The 22,856-nt window shown below is 41.5% G+C and overlaps 1 pseudogene; it reads right to left on the minus strand.

The window, feature by feature from the left end:
- Positions 1–3,072: 3,072 nt before the first annotated feature.
- On the minus strand, positions 3,073–22,856 carry LOC110498729 (annotated as a pseudogene).

Here is a 22,856-nt window from a genome sequence, read left to right on the forward strand (position 1 = left end):
TCCTAGAATATGCCCTCTTCAAGGCTTTTTTTCTTATTGAATTGACAACATATAGGGCATCACTTTAAGACATCAACCAACACTCTACTTACACAAACTGATTAGGCTATTAAGGTTTTAGACATATACCGATCAATTACCAACAAATATGACAGTATTAAGAATTAAGTATTAAGTAGTGTTGTTAATAAATTAGACTTTCTAATTCTTTATGTTCTCAATCTTCTAAATCCTGAAACAAGCCCAAGGACCCTATCTAAAGGCCAGGAACTGAGGAGCTCAGTCATTTTTCTCTATACTGATGACTGGACATAGCTCTGAGCAATAGGTGAAGCAACATTCTTTGTTGAGCATTTGTTTTCAACTTTTTTTCTGTCCTACTGTACAGTGCAGATGGGAATTGGAAAAGGAGCGGAAGCCACCACTAAAGAAAACAAATGTTCCTTCCTGAAGTTAACTCGATACCTCCATCTCCTGGTTGCACTCTGTATTTTCTTTCCCACCATGTTGTTGAAGCGGTTTACAGGGCAGCAGTTAGAAACCTTAAAAGGACAGGAATATACAAATGTCCTTTTCTTCAAAGTAGTCCAATGGGCACTTCCAACTGAGACTCACCCCACACTAGTTAGTCGAGTCGACAGAGATTGAGTTAATGTCAGCTTTAGTGTAATTTTTCAGGAAATGGCGTTTCCATCAGGAATGTGACACTAAAGACCTGGGGCAAGCAGAATCAACATCCACTGCATCATCAAGACAGTTGCTTTGTGAGAAGATGTTAACCCATGTTCACATATGGCAATTGTTTTGTAAATAACATCTGAAAACTACCAGTGACCTGGCCTTGGCCCCAAGTCAGATCAGGTCCACTGAGGTCATGGGCCTCGTGAGACACTGGAGCTGGGCTGTGGAGGTGTAAACAGAAAATCTGAACCATTTTGGTAAAACACGGGTAAGTCTCCGGTGAAAATTCACCAAAACATTTATTTTCTATTACTTCTTAACTTTGAACATCAATATTTCAGTTATTCCACTTACTGCTTGTAAAAAAGGGAAGCAGTCTTGGTTGGTGACAGGTAAGAGTTGACCGAGCCCATGAGTTCCATTTGTCACCTATAGCAACAGCTATTTTGCATTCAGCAGTCCAAAATGTCAAACATGCACTGGAGTCAAGACAGAAGTCCATTCGAACTATAAAATATGTTTTAAAAGGTTCGTGTTTGTCCCTTTGTTAAATATTTTTTGGTCACAATATAGTGAAATGGCGGTATAGTATACCTGCAAAGTGCCCTAATTAAATGCAGGTGACGCTGAATGCTCAAGTGCAAAAGAGCACAAAAAATGTAATAATAAGTAGAGGGCCTCTCAGAACTTATCAAAAATGAGTTCTGTGATACATTCAGTATCCTTACAAGAAAGCATAACCATTATGTTAGACCAGATCATCTAACATCTTTATGTCAAACTTGTACAATTGTGTAGAGTTTTGCACAGAATCTATTTGATCATTTAGCACACATTGAACACAAAGCACCAGTGTGTGCGCACACACCAACACACACAAATATCCCCAATATGACAGTCATGGATACATGTTTGGCAAAAGGGTCAACAATCCATATTTTTCGTAATTAAAAAATAAATAAAAAAAATGGCACATTAAGTCATACAATCAAAATCTTGACACACATTAATTTATGCGCACATGCAAATGAACATGTGCACACACACACACACACACACACCACACCCACTCACTTCATGGCTGATTTAGCAGAAATACAATTTGGGGCCTAAATTCCAATTTGTGGTGAATGCACGTAAAAGATAAGACGAGGCAGATATTTTCCTTTGAATGATCATTTGGAGTGTTAACTTGCACGGGGCAGGATTTAGATTTAATATCATGAAATAAGAATGACAGCAAAATAATATGGATGTTTTAACACTACTGATTAAGGATGCATTACAGACTTCAGTGTGTCTTTTTCATCAATCCGATACAATATAATCACTTCTCTTCATGCACAACAAGACATTGCTTAACCTCTTAAAAAAATAAAAACCTGTACATTAATAAATTGATTTAGTTCGTTTCACCCACAACCCTAGTATAGCAGAACCTAAAGGAGTGATAGCATGTATTTTACCGTTACTGTCTGTAACATGGAGGCTTTTGAATTAGGCAAATCAGGTCTGAAAGTCTATCTCAGTGGCTTGTTCAGTGGGAAGACAAGTTTTTGCGGGGCTCCTTTTGGGACTTCCAGCAACTTCCCAGCATTGAGCTAGAGTGTCTGTTGCTCGGTTACGTCCTTGCAGCATATTCCTCCATAGCTGGTGCTTTAAGGTTTGGGGTTGCTTGACAGATGGGACCCTCTGTCTTCACTCCCCCCAGGGTTCGTGATACGAACTGTATGAATTCGCCGTGTTGCTCTTTGGTTTCTAAACAACACCAGTCTTTCTGAAGTTTGATATGTTTTTCTAAATCCCCATCTCATTTTGGATTTATTTTCTTTTCCTTAGGAAATACTGCATATTAAAAATAAAATATATCTATGCATTTTTCCTCCTGAACACCTTGTGGATGCATGTGGAAATGTCTTGGGTTTGAAATGTGGTACCTTCCTTGTATTTGCATATCTTCATTTGATAAAGCACCCATTTATTTGTAGCAGCTCTTGGGGGAATCATTGCATTGAGCACAGGGAGTGTACCGCCTTAGCCTGGAATTTGACACCATAAGGCAGAGCAAGCAAGGTAGAAGGTCAGAAGAGGGTGAAATAAATGGTCACAAGCCATTATTTTGACTAATGTCACTAGTCAGTGAAGAAGACCTGACTATCTGGAGTAGTCGGGAATAGCAGAATAAAGATGAGGAGAGGGACAGGGGTGGTTGGTGTACGAATAACGATGAAGTAAATTGGATGAGTTTTGTCTGTCAGGTCTAGATGGCTAGTTTGTCTTGATGGCTAGTTTGTTTAGACGGTTGGTCTGGAGTGTTGGTTTTTGAAGGCTGGTCTGGAGATTGGGGTTGAGGGAAAAAGAGGGGGGGTGGGGCTCCAGTCAGGAACCCAGTTATTTCTGTCGGTCGAAAGCTCTGTAGATGGCGAAGCCTAGGACTGTGACTACTGCTGCTCCTGGCGTCACTCTCAACCAGAAGGAGGTGTTGCTCATGTCGGAGTCGTTCAGGTGTCTGTGGGGGGGAGACAAAGTAATCAATGAACTGACAAATGAAACAGTACATAAAGGTTCAGACCACTACAGAGTATAAAGTAAAATGTGACATGAAATTCTAGTTTCTCAACACTGAAACGACAAACTGTAGATGAAATGTTGATAAACAGAGATAATTGTTAGTCACATGTGACAGTCAGTGTACTAATACGTACAGGAACATGGCGACCCAGGCCAGCTTGGTGTAGATGTTCTTGCTGGTGGAGTCCAGGGACAGGCCGGAGAAGGGGAGTGGCGTTGGCAGCCGGTGTTTGTAGCAGAACTCTGCTGGGGTCATCCCGTGGAGTTCTCACCTCGGGGAGGTATGCCTTGGAGGCCACCTCCACACAGGGAATACTGCTGTTCATGTAGTGTTGCTACAGATAAGACATAGATATATGTGGATGAAGAGAAATGGGGTGTGGTAAAGAGAAAGAGGATGTGGGTAAGTTAAAAGGGAGGGAGAGGAAAATAAAAGAGTAAAAAACATTGAAGAACAGACTCCTGATCATTTCATTGAAACACATTCTGTTCCTTTGTGAAAACCAGAGAAGCTCTGAAGCAGACATGATATACTGCTCACCTTGTATATACTGGCACAGTAGTCCAAGGAGTGGGGGTCGTTTGTGTCATACATGAGACATTCTACGTCGCACGCAGCGTCCGACGCCTTTAGGAACTCCGTTTCCACGTCCACCTCGTAGAGCTGCCAGGAGAAGACGACAGATTGGAGGTGAAGCTACTGTACTCTACCAAAAGGTCAGAGGTCAGAGTTGAGGTTACAGTAAAAGATAATGCACTCACGATGAGCAACTTTTCCTGGTTGCTAACCTGGACAGTGTTTATGGTGTAGAAGGAAAAGGCACCAGTGGAATGCTCCTCTCACTGAAATAAACACACAGACCCTCATCATTTCTTGTAGTAATGCTCGTAGTTAGGGTAGGTTTTCAACATCATTTCTCTGCTCGAACACATATTAATAATGCAGAATGGCCTTATAATGAAGAGTTCAAGGCGTACTATTAGTAACAAAGTACTAAATAGTTCCTCCAGGAATTCTGTATCGCTATTTAGTCTAAATGATATTTAGGCAAACAATAGTAAGATGACCGTACCGCTGTGTTTCGGCCAAGGAAGACCTGAAGGAACGCAGACTTCCCAGTCCCCCGCGGTCCAATCACCTTACAAAGGAACACTGACCGCTGAGTCTGGCCCTTCTCCAGGTCCACGGCCTTCTCCCGCGTCACTGCAGAGCCACACACACATGGACAGCACCAACACACACACACACAAACAAACAAACACATAGTAGGGACAGGGAACCATTGACTAATAAAATTGAGTATTATCAAAGCATTTAAAACAATCATATTTCCCCCTAGTTAATGTGGGGGAATGCAAAATCTGATCGAAGATGGTGGGGGTAAGAGTAACCTTGGGTGTTTTGGAATTATTTGAGCTATTGGCCCACTCCCACATTTATAGCAGGGTCAGCTAAACCTGCTCACCTCCGTGGCGCAGACTGAGTGCGTGTGAGGTCATTAGCAGCGGTGAGACTCTTACATTATGCCACCCTACCCTAATCCTGGGAAGCCCTACCCTAATCCATGCAGCCACGCCCTCAATTTTACACACGCACACAAACATAAATACACACTGGGAGGCCGGTTGAGGTTAATTGACCAATTGAAGGATGCGACTATGGAATTATTATTGATAACCTCAAATGTGTACATTTTGTTAGCCCATATGCTAACTAAACCCCACATTCAATCTCCACACCAGTCAAACTGCATATTCAAAGTTGAACTTTCAGTCATTGTACATCCACAGAAGGCAAACAGACTGTATATAAGTCTGTCTGTAGGGTCTATACTGAACCAGATTATAGTTCTAATCCTCTAACTACAGTGAGTGAGGTTTACTTTGGCACTAGGATTATTGGTTCTAGTTTACATACATACAGTCCACCTTCCTAGAGAGGCTACAGGATAAAAAAAAAGATGTGTTGACATGTGTGCAGACACAGACAGACCCACACCTGTGACTGCAGTGGTTTGGGTGTTCTGCTGAGTAAGGATGGTGTAGCCCAGGTATCCCAAGTACTCCAGGCAGCAATGGATGTCAAGGTATGCTGAAAGAATGTATACAAAGGGAAGTCACATTCGTGAAGGTAGAGAACAGAATACAAACCACAGAATTAGGAATTAGAGTACTAAAATGGACATGAACCTTTTTATGAGAATAAGGTTAGCCATTTTGGTCAGGGAGTTGGTCAACCACGGTTTGCCAGTGCTGTGCTAAGATATTGTGTAAAATAATGATTTTGATGAATTGGCACTGTATGTTTGTTAACCCCTTAGAACCCAAAGCGGTGTTTCTTTAAATTATTATATAGCGGCCTCGACCGGACTTGTTTTTATAACAATAATATCTGTGTCAATATCGCTAATTTGCTAACAACCCGTTGTCGAATTCTGCGTGACTGTTGTCATCAACCAGAAACTTGGAAGAGGCTCCAAGATGGCAGCTTGAGCACACGCTTCCTACCGAGCACTGCATACCAATTTTTGAAGATCGTTCAAAATAATACACTTTTCACTACCAAAATAATACTTTGCTTGCTAAAAAAACCCAGGCAATATATGATTTAAGATTATATTTCTCAAAATGTCACAGCACGCTGACAGAAAGGAGAAATCTTATGGCTACTTCCTCAGCTAGCAATGCTCAACCATCATCCAATGTCATTACACAGGAGGCAAATGCTTTGATTGACAACTGCCAAAAATGGCCTGACAGACTATGACATTGTGTCAGACGAGGATTTTCCTTCTTTGCCTATAACCCCAAGCAAACCTCAAACTTCCAAGAAAGGCATGTTTGAACTGGGGCCAGATGCTGCTGCCAATAATGGTGTTATCGCCACTCTTTCCAGGCTTATCAATACAAGGTCCGATGCCATATAGAAAATATTTCTCCGAATAATTTAATTGATAGATGGCCTCCGGGACAGTCCAATTCTATGAATACAAGTTTGAGGCAGTTTACGGAACGGTTTTCTCGTATAGTAAAGTTTTTCACTTGGAGTAATAAGGCACGCTCCAGACAATCACACATAGATTTTTGGCTGGTGTCTAAATGTTTTGATAAACAGTGTATTTCTATTTCATCCTTGACACTCCCCTTACAGATCATAGAGCTATTTATATTGACATTAGACTTTTTATCTCTGATAATGGCCTTGGCAGAGCATCCTACTGGAAGCTGAATAACTCTATATTAAAACATGAGTTGGTCAAGATGAATATAAACATTTTATTTCAAGACTTCTGGAACAAAGCTATAAATGACAATTCATACAGTAATAACTGTGAGCCTTTCAAATATGAGGTTGGAAAATATTCATGAAAAAATGGGAGTATTCTTGCCAAGATGAGGAGAGCTGAAGAAAGTAATTACAAAGATCACCTCTTGTTCAAAAGCCTGTTGAAAGTCTCTCAGAGGAGGACAAATCTGTTCTAATAGAGCTACAACACAAGTTGGAGGATATGCATAAACTGAAAGCAGAGGGAGCCTTTGTCAGAGATTGAAGAAAATTAATCTTATTTTTTCAGGTTAGAAAAAGACCACTCTAAAAATAATACAATTCAACAATTAAATATTAATGGTCTCATCACAGATGACCCCAAATTAATCTCTAACTTTAGTTGCAACTTCTACAGGAATTTATATAGTTCTAACTATTGTGAGGTTTCCTAAACTCTTTTTTTTTACACTTTTGGGGATGTGAAATCAATTGGGGAGGCTGAGGGAACAGTGTGATGACCCTATTATAGTTGAAAATATAATTTATTCTATTTAACAACTTAAAAATAATATGTATCCTGGGACTGATGGTATATCTGCTGAGTTTTACAAAACGTTGTCTCAACAGTTAGCCCCATTTCTGTTGGTCTTTTCTGAAAGCATTGCAAATAATGATCTCCCTCCCAGTTTGACTCAAGGTCTGATTACATTAATACCTAAGCCCAAGAAAGACTTGCTTCTCCTCAATAATTGCCAACCAATCTGTCTGCTCAATAACGACTACAAAATATTAGCCTATATATTTGCAAAAAGAATGAAGGCAGTATTGGACTCAATTATAGAAGAGACCCAATCTGGCTTCATGAGGAATAGACATATACAGTGGGGCAAAAAAAGTATTTAGTCAGCCACCAATTGTGCAAGTTCTCCCACTTAAAAAGATGAGGCCTGTAATTTTCATCATAGGTACACTTCAACTATGACAGACAAAGTGAGAAAAAAAATCCAGAAAATCACATTGTAGGATTTTTAATGAATTTATTTGCAAATTATGGTGGAAAATAAGTATTTGGTTACCTACAAACAAGCAAGATTTCTGGCTCTCACAGACCTGTAACTTCTTCTTTAAGAGACTCCTCTGTCCTCCACTCGTTACCTGTATTAATGGCACCTGTTTGAACTTATCAGTATAAAAGACACCTGTCCACAACCTCAAAACAGTCACACTCCAAGCTCCACTATGGCCAAGACCAAAGAGCTGTCAAAGGACACCAGAAACAAAATTGTAGACCTGCACCAGGCTGTGAAGACTGCATCTGCAATAGGTAAGCAGCTTGGTTTGAAGAAATCAACTGTGGGAGCAATTATTAGGAAATGGAAGACATACAAGACCACTGATAATCTCCCTCGATCTGGGGCTCCACGCAAGATCTCACCCCGTGGGGTCAAAATGATCACAAGAACGGTGAGCAAAAATCCCAGAACCACACGGGGGGACCTAGTGAATGACCTGCAGAGAGCTGGGACCAAAGTAACAAAGCCTACCATCAGTAACACACTACGCCGCCAGGGACTCAAATCCTGCAGTGCCAGACGTGTCCCCCTGCTTAAGCCAGTACATGTCCAGGCCCGTCTGAAGTTTGCTAGAGAGCATTTGGATGATCCAGAAGAATATTGTGAGAATGTCATATGGTCAGATGAAACCAAAATATAACTTTTTGGTAAAAACTCAACTCGTCGTGTTTGGAGGACAAAGAATGCTGAGTTGCATCCAAAGAACACCATACCTACTGTGAAGCATGGGGGTGGAAACATCATGCTTTGGGGCTGTTTTTCTGCAAAGGGACCAGGACGACTGATCCGTGTAAAGGAAAGAATGAATGGGGCCATGTATCGTGAGATTTTGAGTGAAAACCTTCCATCAGCAAGGGCATTGAAGATGAAACGTGGCTGGGTCTTTCAGCATGACAATGATCCCAAACACACCGCCCAGGCAACGAAGGAGTGGCTTTTTAAGAAGCATTTCAAGGTCCTGGAGTGGCCTAGCCAGTCTCCAGATCTCAACCCCATAGAAAATCTTTGGAGGGAGTTGAAAGTCTGTGTTGCCCAGCAACAGTCCCAAAACATCACTGCTCTAGAGGAGATCTGCATGGAGGAATGGGTCAAAATACCACCAACAGTGTGTGAATACCTTGTGAAGACTTACAGAAAACCTCTGTCATTCCCAACAAAGGGTATATAACAAAGTATTGAGATAAACTTTTGTTATTGACCAAATACTTATTTTCCACCATAATTTGCAAATAAATTAATAAAAAATCCTACAATGTGATTTTCTGGATTTTTTCCCCTCATTTTGTCTGTCATAGTTGAAGTGTACCTATGATGAAAATTACAGGCCTCTCATCTTTTTAAGTGGGAGAACTTGCACAATTGGTGGCTGACTAAATAGTTTTTTGCCCCACTGTATCTTCAGTTAATAAGTATTCAACCCCTTTTATGGCAAGCCTAAATATGTTCAGCAGTACAAATGTGTTTAACAAGTCACATAAGTTGCATGGACTCACTCTCTGTGCAATAATAGTGTTCAACATGATTTTTGAATGACTACCTCATCTGTACCCCACACATATGATTATCCGCATGTCCTTCAGTTGCGCAGTGAATTTCAAACACCGATTCAACCACAAAGACCAGGGAGGTTTTCCAATGCCTCGCAAAGAAGGGCACCTATTGGTAGATGGGTAAAAAATAAAATAAAGCAGATATTGAATATCCATTTGAGCATGGTTAAGTTATGAATTACACATTATCAATACACCCAGTCACTACAAAGATACAGGCGTTGTTCTTAACTCAGTTGCCGGAGAGGAAGGAAACCATTAAGTGATTTCACCATGAGGCCAATGGTGACTTTAAAACATTTACAGAGTTTAATGGCTGTGATAGGAGAAAACTGTGGCTGGATCAACAACATTGTAGTCACTCGACAATACTAACCTAATTGACAGAGCAAAAAGAAGGAAGCCTGTACAGAATACAACTATTACAGAACATGCATCCTGTTTGCAACAGGGTACTAAAGTAATACTGCAAAAAAATGTGGCAGCAATTAACTTTTTGTCCTGAATACAAAGTGTTCTGTTTGGAGTGAATCCAATACAACAAATTACTGAGTACCACATTTTCAAGCAGTGTTGGCTGCATGATGTCAGGGAGTGGTCAAAAATGACATAATTACCCAGAGGAAAAGTGGGGAGGGTCATGCTTTTTCAATCACTCAGGGAGAGAGTTGTCTTTAAAAAAATAATGTTGTCCAGGGTAGGGTCATTTCATTTGTAATAGATTAAATGTCATATTTCTCAGGGTTTGAGAATTAGTTGCTTATTATATCTTGATGTGTGGCCGATGCTACCCCAATCCCGGATTTTATGCTGGCCGGCGCAATACCAAGTGCGCCTAGTGTGGTCTCAGTCAAATGAGCCATAGGCTATTCTGATGTACTGTTCAGTTTGAGAGGTAGAGCGCCAAGATGAGAAGGAGGACCGGAGGTAAGTTTGCTACTACTATAACTGATTTTAATATAAAAAAACACGTAAAGAAGCTATTTATCAGAGTTATTGACTTCACAATAAGACATATTCCAGAAATGTACACTACTATGAAGCGGCAGCCGCAGATGGACAGCGCATGGGTTCTGAAAGTAGGCTCGTGAAGGCCTAAATCATTTAAACAGTCTTCATTTTAATTTGATTTTAAGCTACTAACAATAAAAAGGGCTTTGTGTTGGAACCCATTTCTTCCTATTCAAGAAATAAGAGGTAGGCCTACCTCTTTGACAGACGAAATCATAGTCTACAATCAATTGATACCACGTTCATCAATAGCTACCACGTTCATCTGTACAAACAATAGTACGCAAGTATAAACACCATGTGACCACGCAGCCGTCATACCGCTCAGGAAGGAGATGCGTTCCGTCTCCTAGAGATGAATGTACTTTGGTGCGAAAAGTGTAAATCAATCCCAGGACAACAGCAAAGGACCTTGTGAAGATGCTGGAGGAAACAGGTACAAAAGCATCTATATCCACATTAAAACGAGTCCTATATCCTGAACCTGAAAGGCCGCTCAGCAAGGAAGAAGCCACTGCTCAAAAACCTCCATAAAAAAGCCAGATTACGGTTTGCAACTGCACATGGGGACAAAGATAGTACTTTTTGGAGAAATGTCCTCTGGTCTGATGAAACAAAAATAGAACTGTTTGGACATAATGACCATCGTTATGTTAGGAGGAAAAAGGGGGATGCTTGCAAGCCGAAGAACACCATCCCAACCGTGAAGCACACGGGTGGCAGCATCATGTTGTGGGGGTGCTTTGCTGAAGGAGGGACTGGTGCAGTTCACAAAATAGATGGAATCATGAGAGGGGCACATTTTGTGGATATATTGAAGCAACATCTCAAGACATCAGTCAGGAAGTTAAAGCTTGGTCGCAAATGGGACTTTCAAATGGACAATGACCCCAAGCATACTTCCAAAGTTCTGGAAAAATGGCTTAAGGACAACAAAGTCAAGGTATTGGAGTGGCCATCACAAACCTAAATCCTATAGAAAATGTGTGGGCAGAACTGAAAAAGCGTGTGCGAGCAAGGAGGCCTACAAACCTGACTCAATTACACCAGCTCTGTCAGGAGGAATGGGCCAAAATTCAAAAGTTAAACTATTTAAAGCAATGCTACCAAAAACGAATTGAGTGTATGTAAACTTCTGACCCACTGGGATTGTGATAAAATAAATAAAAGCTGAAATAAATCATTCTCTCTACTATTATTCTGACATTCTACATTCTTAAAATAAAGTGGTGATCCTAACGGACCTAAGATGGGGAATTTTTACTAGGATTAAATGTCAGGAATTGTTAACTGAGTTTAAATGTATTTGGCTAAGGTGTATGTAAACTTCCGACTTCAACTGTATGCAAGCCGTTTCATATGACAGAGATGAACATCTCCGTTAGAAAGAGGGAAAAGGTAAATATGCTGGTAAATATATGTAAAGCTACTGTAGGATGGGTTGTTAATGACTAGGACTGTGCATTTGGCTTCTGGACAGCAAAAGAAAGTTGATATGAAAACCAGGAGCGAAATGCTGTGAAACTTTCTTGGTTTCTAGCTTACACCTCGATCACGCCGACAGAGTTTTGCATTTTGGTGCACTAGAAGTACATTAATTTCCAATGGAACGCTGCAATTGCCATTGCAGAGGTAGTTGCAGTGCGTTCTGTGTGGTGCATGCCTTGGATATATCAAACCTATGTGTCAAATTGTATGCATAGACGGTTTATGTCTAACTTTTGTTGCACGCATATCCAGATGATGTTGCGTAACATTTGCTGTAATAACACTGTCGGTGTGATCTAGGTGTGTTGTTGTTAACCGTTTACTGCTGCTCCCCTCTCTCCCACTGCTCCACTGCAGCCTGCATCTGTGAGCTGCTCATTCTGACTAGAGAGGGCCTTTAGTTGAGGTAAGAAAGCTACTTTCAAACTCTATAAACTCACTGTACATTACTATTTTCGGCAAAATAATAATTCCTGTCGACCTGTTTAAAAACAGACGAGATTTGTTAAATTCTGACACTAATTTAACTCCACAAAATTATGCAAATTCGCATATACTATTGTCATGACTGGCCTGTTCGGGTCAGGTTACCGTGGACCACACTCCTACAAGAGACATCTCTCATACCCGCTGGAGGGGGAGAGATCAAGAGGTATGTAGGTGGGGGTTTTATGACACTGTAAATCTTAAGGCAGCAGACAAAATCCCTTTGTCCTCTCACTGAAGGAATGGAATGTATGATGGGCCTATGGAGAATCTACCTCAGAACAGTAACATGCAATAAATGGACATATTGTCCATATGTTTCGTCAGCCAAAATGGTAGTAATGTCGATAGATGGAATATGAAAATGAATGTCGTTTTTGTTATGTTATTAAAAGTGAAATGACAACTTTATAAATGGAAACCTTGGAAATTTACGTGATGTTTGCATACTGTACGTTGTGTGGAAAATATCTAGATCAAAGAGAATGTTTTTGTAAAGATGAAATGTGAAGTTAGTTGTCTAAATTGGATCTGAGTAAAATCCAGACCTTGCCTCGTAACTAGTTACGCCCAGAGAACTTGCCCTAAAAGGCAGAAACGCCCATTTCTGACCCATTTCTGACACGAGGACAAAACACATGAGTTAAGAATTAACATGACTAGGTGACCATGAGCTGCAGCCAAGGTCCAATTAGTTGTAACTCCAAAATGCAACACCCCAAAACGCAACACAACATTGAAGACAAAGGAACCTTTAACAATTTATGCTACGGATGAGTAGCTGTGTCTACTCTCCAAGGAATCGTGTCTACACTGCTTTCATTCCTATGCTGGAGCCCTGAGCTACATGGCTGGCAGTCCTCAGAAGACCCCTTCAGAACAAGGGCGCGGAAACAGACCACTAAGAGAAAGGACACTGACATCGTGTGGACAGTCAGAGAGTTACACCCGGTAACAGCAGAAGCGTCGCCATCAGAAGAGAATTCATAACTCGGTCCACGAGGAGATACCGCATCGGGGACCTTCGACACGTAATTACATCATTATATTCTGACCCATAAGAGATGCAGTTCTGGGCAAAGTTAGGGTTAAACTAAGCATAGTTTACAAATGTACCCAAGTGTGCTTTTCTCTTGTGCACTCTTTCTCTCTTTTTTGAAATCCCCATTTTGTGTAACACGTTTCATATTGTGTTGGCCCGCTAGGGACCTGTTTCATTGTACTAAGTTCTAATCAATAGCCTAGACTGTGTTTGTGTATCTTATCATTTTAGCTTGATAGTAAATAAATAATCAACTCAATTGGTGTGGTACAGACTTAGTGGGACTCGGGTTTGTGCGGATTCCTGGATTATGCGATGTTCAGAATGAGACTGTAGAGGAAATGTATTAATTAGTGACTGATGTAAAATCGATATTCTGAGTTAATTTGGGAAATAGAAACTCAATAAAGCCAAACTTTCCCATGGTGCCCCAGGTTACGGAGTTAATAATTACCTGATTAATTTAATCACGTAATTATTAACAGTTAAACATTCGATGAACAGCAGTCATCACATTAATCAATCCAACGTCACGACACTATAAACTGATAAGCATGACTGGTCAAATTTATTTCTGGCAGCTAGCTGAGTAATGGCTTGGGGGTAGAAGCTGTTAAGAAGCCTTTTGGTCCTAGACTTGGCGCTCCGGTACCACTTGCCGTGCAGTAGCAGAGAAAACAGTCTATGACTTGGGTGACTGGAGTCTCTGACAATTTTATGGGCTTTCCTCTGACACGTCTATTAAATAGGTCCTGGATGGCAGGAAGCTTGGCCCCAGTGATGTACTACAGTCTACAGTCTGTAGCGCCTTACGGTCAGATGCCAAGCAGTTGCCATACCAGGCAGCGATGCAAACGGTCAGGATGCTTTCGATGGTACAGTTGTTGAACTTTTTGAGGTTCTGGGGACCCATGCCAAATCTTTTCAGTCTCCTGAGGGGGAAAAGGTTTTGTCGTGCCCTCTTCTCGACTGTCTTGGAGTGTTTGGACCATGATAGTTCGTTGGTGATGTGGACACCAAGGAACTTGAAACTCTCGACCCACTCCACTACAGCCCTGTTGATGTTAATGGGGGCCTGTTTGGCCCGTCTTTTCCTGTAGTCCAAGATCAGCTCCTTTGTCTTGCTCACATTGAGGGAGAGGTTGTTGTCCTGGCACCACACTGCCAGTTCTCTGACCTCCTCCCTATAGGCTGTCTCATCATTGTCGGTGATCAGGCCTACCACTGTTGTGTCGTCAGCAAACTTAATGATGTTGTTGGAGTCGTGTTTGGCCACGCAGTCGTGGGTGAACAGGGAGTACAGGAGGGGACTAAGTAAACAAGCCTGAGGGGCCCCATTGTTGAGGATCAGCGTTGCAGACGTGTTGTTGCCTACCCATACCACCTGGTGGCGGCCCATAGCTTAGTGATGAGCTTAGTGGGCACTACGTAATTGACTATTCTTACAGTTTGTTTTTGAAGGTGCAGAATGCTGTGTATGGATGATCGACAGGGGGGTTCTGTACAGATGAGCAATGCCAGTGGAACTCTGGGACGCAGCGGAATTTAGCGCCAAAAAGGTGGAGTGAGATCTGTTTCAAACATCACAAACCAAGTGACAAGTTCTCTGACAGCACCCCAGTCACTTCTCCATCTCCACCTCCAACTCCTGCATACCACTCCCACAACACACTTAAGAAGAGTTTGGAAGGGGCCGATGTTCCAGTGGGGAGCCTTCTGCACACGTGCATCAAAACGAAACCAAACAGTCTGCAAGTTCCAGCAGCAGCCTCATGGTGAACACGGCATCAACATGCAAGTGCCAGAAATGCTTGCTATTTCATGACGTTTTTGTTAACCTGGAGACGTGTAAATGTGCCAGCTTGGAGGTCACTAAAGCACAGAATGCCTCCAATAAACTTAAACTTAAACGTAAACTTCAGATCACTGCTAGCTCAGCAAAGAAGGTTCCTGTGCGCACCTCAACAAATCCCGACAACTTTGCATCATTGTGCAAAATGTTACGCAGCATCATCTGGATGTTTGTAAAATAAGTTCAACATTCACCTTCTACCATTTCTGTCAAGCCGTCTACGCATACAGTTTGATGCTTAGGTTCGACAAATCCAAGGTATGCACCACACAGAACGCACTGCAACTGCCTCTGCAACACAATGCTGCAAGGCAAACGCAGCGTTCCATTGGAAATGAATGTACTTCTGGTGTACCAAAATGCAATGACACAGTCGGTGTGATCGAGGCGTAACTCTGTGCTCCAAATATGTTCATCTAGGCTCAGGGCCTAATGCTTCTGTGTTTTTAAATAGTTATTATATTTTGTGCCTGGTAAAGCTCTCTCTGCTAGCTCTACCTTATCGTTTTTTTGTTGTCTTGCATAGTTCTCTTCATATGCACATTTAGCTGATTATATTTGCATAATTCTTGGTGTTTTTTTATGTCTTGCCTTGTACAGCTCTCTTCATACATGTTTTTCTAATGCCTATGATTTGAATATTTTTATTGTACCTTGAATAGCTCTATCTTTTCATATGGCACTTCATGAACGTATCTAAGCATACCGTAACTCATCTTGTACTTGGCAAATGATGGTGTTAATAAAAACAATATGAAATTGCACTGACATTTTCTTTGATATTTAACATTTTGAAATTAAGGACAAGGAGGCATGTCGAAGCTTTTCAAATGTGTTTTCAGTTTGATTCTGGGTTTGGTTTTCAAGGGCACAAATTAAGAAAACAGTGTGGTAGTTGATAAACAGTTGTCTTCTCTCTTGGTCTGTTAGACATTTTGGTGTTGAAGAAAATTTATTGTAAAAATATTTAAGGCGGCATGTGTAATTGTCAGGAACAAGCAAAGTTACAGTACATTTCAAATGTAGGAACATTGAAATTATTCAGATTAAATAGCAAACTATATATACACACAGTGCTTTTGGAAAGTATTCAGACCCCACATTTTGTTATGTTACACCCTTATTCAAAAATTGATTAAATGCTCCCCCCTATCAATCTACACACAATTCCCCATAATGGCAAAGCAAAAAAATATATATATATTTTATTTAAGAAAATTTCTAAAAATAAAAAAACAGAAATATCACATTTACATAAGTTTTCGTACCCTTTACTCAGTACTTTTTTGAAGCAACTTTGGAAGCGATTACAGCCTCGAGTCTTCTTGGGTATGACACTACAAGCTTGGCACACCTGTACACCTGTATATCTGCCAGGTTGGATGGGGAGCATCGCCGCACAGCTATTTTCAGGTCTTTCCAGAGATGTTCAATCAGGTTCAAGACCAGGCTTTGGCTGGGCCACTCAAGAGACTTGTCCCGAAGCCACTCCTGTGTTGTCTTGGCTTTGTGCTTAGGATCGTTGTTCTGTTGGAAGGTGAACCTTGGCCCCAGTCTGAGGTCCTGAGCTCTCTGGAGCAGGTTTTCATCAAGGATCTCTCTGTACTTTGCTCCGTTTGTCTGACTAGTATCGCAGTCTCTGCTGCTGAAAAACATCCCCACAGCATGATGCTACCACCATGGTTCACCGAGGGGATGGTACCAGGCCAAAGAGTTCACTTGGTTTCATCAGACCAGAGAATCTTGTTTCTTATGGTCTGAGAGTCCTTTAGGCGCCTTTTGGCAAACTCCAAGCGGGCTGGCATGTGCTTTTTACTGAGGAGTGGAGAACAACCACATTTATCTACCATAAATGCCTGATTGGTGGAGTGCTGCAGAGATGGTTGTCCTTCTGGAAGATTCTTCCATCTTCACAGAGGAACTCTGGAGCTCTGTCAGAGCCATTTAAGAATGATTGAGGCCACTGTGTTCTTGGGGACCTTCAGTGCTGCAGAAGGGGTCTAATACTTTCCGAATTAACTGTATATACACAGTATCACATGTGGATGAAATTATAGTGTATAAAGTTACATTTCAGATGTATGAATATTCTCACTGCTCACTCGGCATCCTCGTGGGTGATCTCACACTGCATGTTAAAAAGTGCTGCACAGATTCTGAGGACATTGTCCATTTTGTGTGTCAGGTTAATGGGAACAGTCTGGGAGAGGATTTTGAACACCTTGAGTCGTCTGATAACTCTCTCAACATTAGCTATCCTTCTCGTGCTTGTGACATCCTCATCAGACAGCTGGCCTCCTGAGTGAAGTCTGGCATGGCAAGGTTTACCTTCCTCTCATACAGCAGATCTCGGATGGTGAAGCCCGTCTGCCATAACTTCATCGCCAGGCCTAATGTATTCCAGGAAGCCAGAGTTTTGGGTGATGAAGTTGTCACTGCATCTGCCTCCATATACAGGAGAGATGAACATAGCGAGTCCACATAGAGCAATGGCAACCAAATACTTGAGAGTATTGCTGGAATAATAGTTGCTGTATACTTACACTCTATGTGCTTTCTGAAGTGTGGTTTCAGAGCAGTCGATGATGCAAGTGGTGTTCTGTTTGAAGCACCGAGGCAATGTGTTCTGGATTGTCTCACCTCGGCAGCCATGGAATGTAGATCCTCATGTGCTCCTCAATTGCGTCAATCCAGTAGAATCCAGTAGGATTCTGCTCATTACTCCCTGGGACACAGCAAAGCATTGTGGGAGCATAATTACAAGATTGTTATTTTTATGCACCAAATGGTTGTTTTATGAAATAGAGTAAGGTTCTTGGAACTCTCTCGCTTCCTTTCTGAGTTAACAGAGAGTAGTCCTTTGAAGCTTGGGCTGGCAACTGTTAAAGAGATGGTTTGACTCTAGTTTCCTGCAGTTAGTCTGCTAGAGACAATGACTTAAAAGCTGGCATTCCATAGACAAGATGTGGTGTGTGTGTGACCCAAGATACAGATAGCCTGGAAGAGTTTAGAACAATGCCTCATTGTCTAACCTTCCTGGCATCTGGGAAACTAAGCCGAGTTGGAAGTAAAACAGCATCCCGTGCAGATAGCCTGGAGATGGACCAAGGAGGCTTATCGGCAGGTTGGCACCAGGCTGACTATGCATTTTTTGGTCGTATGTAACATCTGTTTTTTCATTATCAGTTAAGCACTCGGCAACACACTTCAGAGTGTGGGGTCGACGGTTTCATTATTGCAATAATTAATTGATATTGCGTAATGATTGTTTGAAGAAATGACACAGTCTCTCTCACTTGAATATAATATTCCACCACAGCTTTCAACAAGATCACCCTGGAGTAGATTTAGCTTTAGCTAGGTGATATGCATGTGGAAGTTAGCTGGGTAGAATATCCACTGAAATGCTACATGGTTAGGGCTGTTGTGACCGTATTACCGGCACACCGGCGGTCACAAGTCATGAAGCCAGTCCAATTCCACATTTAGTCATGGTAATTAGGCTGCTGCTGGTCATAAGTACCCTACCAAACTTGCTAACTGCCTGGTACTCAGCACTCTATTGTCCCTCTAATCACTCTGACATCAATACAAATGTATTCGGAAATCTAATCAAACATTTCATGAGAGTCCATGAGCTCATGTTGCGCAACATTTCAATAGGCTATGCAATTGCGGGAGAAAACAGAGTGATGGCCGCTAATAAAATGATGATCAGCTTTCTATAGGCTAGGCCTACTATATTTATTTCTCTACTTTCCAAATATTAAGCACATTGCTTATATTTACAACAAGAGTATAGCCTACCTGACTGACACGAAAATAAACGATGGGGAAAAGTGCCCTCCAGTCCCTATTTAAGTGCATAGATGACATGTATTTTTCCCCCATTGCCCCCGTTTCGATACAGGTGCATGATAATGGTCCATTCTAAATCAAAACAAATGTCACACATAGTATTTAGTGGGATCAATGGCTCTGCACCACCACATTGGGTTTGTTTGTGGCAGGTGGGCTTGTTGACTGGTTCTCTTGACAGTTAGCTAACTACAGTATGTTAGGACTTAGGAGTGGCTAGCTAACTTCTGTCTGATTCAGGACACCCCATCTGTGACCGTAGCAAGTGAGTATTAGCTAGCTAACAGCTACCTGCATGTGTTGATGTCCTGATGAGATGTCGCATTCTGGTCTGTACTGGAGCATCATAGCCCAGCTACTTCTCAGGGAAAGGATGCTCTTCAGTCGGCCTCTTGTCCACGAAGCGATGGGAACACAATGCTTTGAGCCAAAGCCAAAAATACTCTTCGTCCTTAGGAAGTGGGTGCAAATCAAAAGGCGCTTCAGCTCACTGATCTCCTCAAAAAAGATTTGTGGTCAAAACACTCCTGTTCCATGAACAGCTTCCGATTCTGGCTGTTATTTTGGCATCCCCTTACCGAACATACATTGACCGTTTAGAATAAATTCATGTTTGGGAAGTTGTGAGAAGCTATAGGGAGTCAGTTAGCTTCAACCTATTGGCTGGAAGTGACTAACTGGAAGTCCTCTGCAAAAAATCTACACTACCGGTCAAAAGTTTAATAACCCCTACTCATTCAAGGGTTTTTCTTTATTTTTACTATTTTCTACATTTTAGAATAATAGTGAAGAGAGCAAAACTATGAACTAACACATATGGAATCATGTAGTAACTAAAAAGAAAAAGTGTTAAACAAATCAAAATATATTTCATATTCTTTAAATTTGCCTTGATGGAGGATTTGCACACTCTTGGCATTCTCTCAACCAGCTTCACCTGGAATGCTTTTCATTCCCACATATGCTGAGCACTTGGCTACTTTACTTCACTCTGCGGTTGGACTCATCCCAAACCATCTCATTTTGGTTGAGGTCGGGGGATTGTGGAAGCTGGGTCATCTGGTGCAGCACTCCATCACTCTCCTTCTTGGTATAATATCCCTTACACAGCCTGGAGGTGTGTTGGGTCATTGTCCTGTTGAAAAACAAATGATAGTCCCACTAAGTGCTAATCAGATGGGATGGCGTATTGCTGCACAATGCTGTGGTAGCCATGCTGGTTAAGCGTGCCTTGAATTAAAAATAAATCACTGACAGTGTCACCACCAATCCACCCCCATACCATCACAACTCCTCCATGCTTTTACGGTGGAAAATACACATACGGAGAGGCGGTTGGAACCAAAAATCTCAAATTTGGACTTGTCAGACCAAAGGACAAATTTCCACTGGTCTAATGTTCATTGCTCGTGTTTCTTGGCCCAAGCAATTGTCTTCTTATTTGTATCCTTTAGTAGTGGTTTATTTGCAGCAATTTGACCATGAAGGCCTGATTCACAATGTCCTCTGAACAGTTGATGTTGAGATGTATCTGTTCCTTGAACTCTATGAAGCATTTGGGCAGTTTCTGAGGCTGGTAATTCTAATGAACTTATCCTCCCTCTGCAGCAGAGGTAACTCTAGGTCTTCCATTCCTGTGGCGGTCCTCATGAGAGCCAGTTTCATCATAGCTCTTGATGGTTTTTGCGACTACGCTTGAAGAAACTGCATTCCAAATGACTGCCTCATGAAACTAGTTGAGCGCTGAGGACTATTTCTGTCGGTAAAGTCCTTTTGTGGGGAAAAACTCATTCTGATTGGCTGGGCCTGGCTCCCCAGTGTGTGGGCCTGGCTGCCAAGTGTGTGGGCCTTTGCCCTCCCTCCAAGGCCCACCCAATCATGTGAGGGCCCAATGAATTACTTTCAATTGACTGTTTCCTTCTAAATGAACTGTAACTCAGTCAAATCTTTGAAATTGTTGCATGTTGTGTTTATATTTTTGTTTAGCATTTGTGACACGCTACAGGCTGGCAGGATCTTTCAGCATTTCAACAACATGCCTATACATTTTCGCATTTATGCTGTATAAATTAAATAAAGATAATTACATTGTATAAAATGATAATGAAGAGAAAAATGCCTTTAGGCTTACAGTCTACAGTGCCTTTTGAATTCACTTCTGGAATTCATGCAGTGAACTTTGCATGCCTGGTAATTTAGTCTAGCAGACTATTTTATATTCCCATGCCCCAATCACAGTCAACACACATCTATTTTGTAACAATATCATAGAATAAAATAGAAAATTACAAGTTTCTCAAATGAAAAAAAGTTACAAGTGCATATAGGCCTCATTCATTGTCATGATCTCTTGTTGTATTAAAAAAGATTCAGCCCGTCTGGAATCATGTAAAATAACGTAGAATTGCGTTTATGAAAGGATATTTTTTTCTCGGACAGCAAATAAGATGATAGATCCAGTGCTTTTATTATTTCACCCCTTCCTCTTATCTGCGCTGGTCTATGAATCCACAACCTTCTGGCTACTTTGCTATGTAATGCTTACAAAACAAAATAACAGTTTCTAAAAGTGCATATCTAAGACGCTGGTCTGTCCTAGGAGTGAGGGTAAACAGTAGGCATGTTCTCTGCTCTCCACTTTATGTTTGAATTATTATTTGGGGTATTGGGGTCACTTTTTTTTGATGGGGGTAAAAATATGTTTTACTGAATGGAGGGCCATCCATTTTCATTTGAGAGAGGTCAGATTTTCTCCAGGTATCCCTCATAAATAACATACAGTCCCTTATGGGTATGCTTGTAAACATTAAGGACTGGGGAGCCTTTCAGGATTAAAAAATAAACAGAATGGAGCTAAGCACAGGCATAATCCTAAAGGAAAATCTGGTTCAGTCTGCTTTCCACCAGACACTGGAAGATGAATTCACCTTTCAGCAAGACAATAATCTAAAACACAAGGCCAAAAATACACTGAAGTTCCTTACCAAGAAGACAGTGAGTGTTCCTGAGTGGCCAAGTTACAGTTAACTAATATCTGCTTGAAAATCTATGGAAATGGTTGTCTAGCAATGATCAACCACCAGTTTGATGGAGCTTGAAGCATTTTGAAAATAATAAAATAGGCAAATATTGAACACAGGTGTGCAAAGCTTTTACAAACGTATCCAGAAAGACACACAGCTGTAATCGCTGCCAAAGGTGATTCTAACATGTATTGACTCGCGGTGTGAAAACTTATGTAAATTAGATATTTCTGTATTTAATTTGAAATACTTTTGCAAAGATTTATAGAAACAAGTTTTCACTTTGTTATTATGGGGTATTGTGTGCAGACGTGTGAGAAAAAAACCCAGGTCATTCCACAGGTATAAGCTAAAGCAGGGGTGGGCAATTCCAGTCCTCGAGGGCCCGACTGGTGTCAAAGTTTTGCCCCAGCCCCAGCTAACACACCTGACTCCAATAATCACCTAATCATGATCTTCAGTTTAGAACCCAATTTGATTAAGCAGCTGTGTTTGCTCGGGATGGAGAAAGAGTGGGACACCAATCAGGCCCTCGAGGACTGGAGTTGCCCACCCGAGCTAAAGCTATCCCCAAAATATTCTCCCATCCCCAAAATGTCTGACCTGTTTGTCTTCCGGGTCGTAGAGCGGGGCGGTGGGGTGGAGCACAGCCTTCAGAGCGTAGTAGAACAGTTCAGAGATGTTCTTTAGGTTCTTGGCAGAAAACTTGGGAGGGGAAAGTCAATGTCAGGTTTGCCTAATCATAGGTGTGTTCAAATAAAAACTGTTTCATTAATTATTGCTTGCATCAGATCGGTGTGAGGATCAGGACATTGCGTTTTAGCGAGTGAGTGAGGCAGGCAGCTGAAGAGAGAATATTGTGTTTGAGAGGTGAGCCTCACCTCTACACAGGTCTCAATCTCAGAGAACTGGTTCATGATAGGTAGAATGGTCTCCATGGAGCTCCCAGAGCG

Source organism: Oncorhynchus mykiss, chromosome 20 (genome assembly GCF_013265735.2).
Source record: "Oncorhynchus mykiss isolate Arlee chromosome 20, USDA_OmykA_1.1, whole genome shotgun sequence".
Classification (NCBI taxonomy): Eukaryota; Metazoa; Chordata; class Actinopteri; order Salmoniformes; family Salmonidae; genus Oncorhynchus; species Oncorhynchus mykiss.